The sequence below is a fragment of the Salvelinus sp. IW2-2015 genome, unplaced genomic scaffold (assembly GCF_002910315.2).
Source record: "Salvelinus sp. IW2-2015 unplaced genomic scaffold, ASM291031v2 Un_scaffold2354, whole genome shotgun sequence".
NCBI lineage: Eukaryota > Metazoa > Chordata > Actinopteri > Salmoniformes > Salmonidae > Salvelinus > Salvelinus sp. IW2-2015.
In genome coordinates, this window is record NW_019943679.1 from 109,292 (window position 1) to 112,263 (window position 2,972).

Here is a 2,972-nt window from a genome sequence, read left to right on the forward strand (position 1 = left end):
AGAGCCGTTCGTGACAGGGTCTGGGTGCGGCCGAATGAGTTGCCGCCCCTCTCCTGATGGCACTGCATGTTTGTGGAGAACCTGGTGCTCAATCACTTGTAGACGACCTGATTCTGGGTCGTGCGTAGCAGAGCAGCTCACTCGCTGAGATCWATTGAAAGTCAGCTCTCGATCCAAGCTTTTGTCGGGACGGAAGGCGTCTTCCTCCACCTCGCCCATTTTTTGTAATGGGTTAGCAGGTGCACAGAGAAGGGCCAAGAGACAGAGTCCGGAGGCCCAGATAGAGAGAGTGGGCAAGCAGACTAAAGAAGGTGGTGACCCGGGTGTAAAGTACCACCAGCACCTGGTAACCCATGTGTGTGGACTTAGTCTCTGAGCAGAAAGCTGCATGGTGACCAGGTGCACATCGGCCGTTTTGGGTCACCAGGTGTACGAAGGCCGTTTTGGGTCACCAGGTGCACTCGGTTCGTAACAGCGGGGCTATAGTCTTTGGTGTCCGAGGAAGGGTGCTTAAGTGTGGGTGCCCTGGTTCGCCTGGTGTGCGAGGGTGTGGAGGTGGGGGGTGTCCCCGACTGGAAGTCATGCCCAGAGAGAGGGGTGTTGACCCGTATAGTGAGWGAAGGCCTATAGGCCTGGAGGTCCGTATCTCCAGGGGGTAAGCTGTACTCTCATGCCCAGAGAGAGGGGTGTTGACCCGTATAGTGAGTGAAMGCCTATAGGCCTGGAGGTCCGTATCTCCAGGGGGTAAGCTGTACTCTCATGTCCGGAGAGATGGGTGTTACCCGTATAGTGAGTGAAGGCCTATAGGCCTGAAGGTCCGTATCTCCAGGGGGTAAGCTGTACTCTCATGTCCGGAGAGATGGGTGTTACCCGTATAGTGAGTGAAGGCCTATAGGCCTTGGAGGTTGGCTGCTCTGTTCCCCTTTTTTTGGGCCCATTTCCCCATCACCACCAGGTAACCCGTTCAATTGTACATTGTGTTCCCAGGCCCATATGCTTAAAATGTCCAGTGGCGCCCTCTTGTGGACAATCCCGGGTGGGGGGGTAGGGGGCCGCAAAGAGGGTGCACCCAACCCGGGCATGGACCTCCATCACCCCCCCCCCCCCTAAAGCCATTATATCCATTCCACAGCCAAGCATAGTGCAATGAACAGATGAACCATTGGTCAACCTCCATAAGTTAACCAATGGCGCCCTCAAGTGACTATTCCCAGCATTGTGTATGTGAGCCTATGTGACTCTAAAGGACATTAAAGTACTAATTGAATCCCATTCAGATTGCCTCTTTTCAGGCATAACATGTCATGTGTATAGCTCTGAAAAGCATATGAAAGTACCAATGCAAACCTCTGTTTTTAGTGGATTTTGCCCTGTGGCATGTGAACACCTGAGCCTGTGGCATCTGAGCCTATGGGCTCTCAAGGGCAGTGCACTATTAATTGAATCACAGTCAGAGTGCCTCTTTTCAGGCATAGTATCTAATGTGTATAGCCCTGAAAGCATATGAAAGTACCAGGGCAGAGCTATGGGCTTTGGGCGTGTCTGGTTACCAGGCCCGGGGGGAAAAAATCCGAGCACCCCAGGTGGGTCTCGAACACCGATCGGCCGATCGTAAGTGTCTTGCGCTACCCATTGAGCCAATCGGCCTTTAAATGATTTTTTTTTAAAACTAGGCTACTTCTATGTTCCAAGTTCCCTCCAGTCCAATCAGCTATGGCACCTTTGGTCATCTTGGCATTTGGTCCTTTCTGGTTACCAGGCCCGGGGGAAAAAGCCCCGCCCGTGCCACGCCTGTGCCCCCACTTGTGCTCACACCTGGGGCTCATTAAGCCCTTGGGATAGGGTGTGCACTAATGTGCACTGGCACAGGCAACGCCTTTAGGATAAATGACACAAAAAAAAATATATATAAAAAAAGACCAGAATCAGAATTTAAAATAAGGCTTGGGTTAAGAACCAGGGATTCAGAACTAAGAATAGAGCCCAGGGGCCAAGCTCAGAGCAGTGGTCTAAGAGGTAAAGTTAGGTATGAGGGTCTAAGAGGTAAGGTTTAGGTATGAGGGTCTAGGGGTTAAGGTTAGGGTTGGAATTAGGATTAGGATTTAGGAGCTAGGGGTTAAGGTTAGAGTTCGGGTTGGGGTTACGGTTAGGGTCAGGATTAGAGTACAGGTCAGGATTAAATTAGGATCAGGTATGGGGGTCCAAAGGTTAATGTTAGGCATGAGGATCTCGGGGTTAGGGTGGGGAATTAGGGTAGAGTACAGGTCAGGATTAAATTAGGATCAMGTATGGGGGTCCAAAGGTTAAGGTTAGGCATGAGGATCTCGGGGTTAGGGTGGGGAATTAGGGTAGAGTACAGGTCAGGGTTAAATTAAGATTAGGTATGGGGGTCTAGAGGTTAAGGTTAGGCATGAGGGTCTCGGGGTTAGGGTGGGGAATTAGGGTAGAGTACAGGTCAGGGTTAAATTAAGATTAGGTATAGGGGTCTAGAGGTTGAGGTTAGGCATGAGGGTCTCGGGGTTAGGGTGGGGGATTAGGGTCTGCAAGGAGAACCACCCAATGAACAAACAAATAAATAAATAAATAAATAAAAAGAGACAATCATAAGTGCTATCAAACAATGGCTAATCAACCATGGATAAATCATCATACCACACTAAAATATGAAAGAAAGTGCTTTCAACTCAAGATAAGTCCTTAGAAGTATCCAAAAAATAAATAAGGTAAAATCACGCCACACTAAGGAATCAAAGAATATAGGCCAGGTCTAATATAATACAGGCCAGGTCTGTTATAATACAAACCAGGTCTACAGATCAGGTCTATTATATTACAGGCCTGGTCTATTATAATACAGACCAGGTCGAGTAAAGTAAAAGCCAGGTCGATTATAATACAGGCCAGGTCTATTATAATACAGGACAGGTCTACAGGCCAGGTCTATTATAATACAGGCCAGGTCTATTATAATA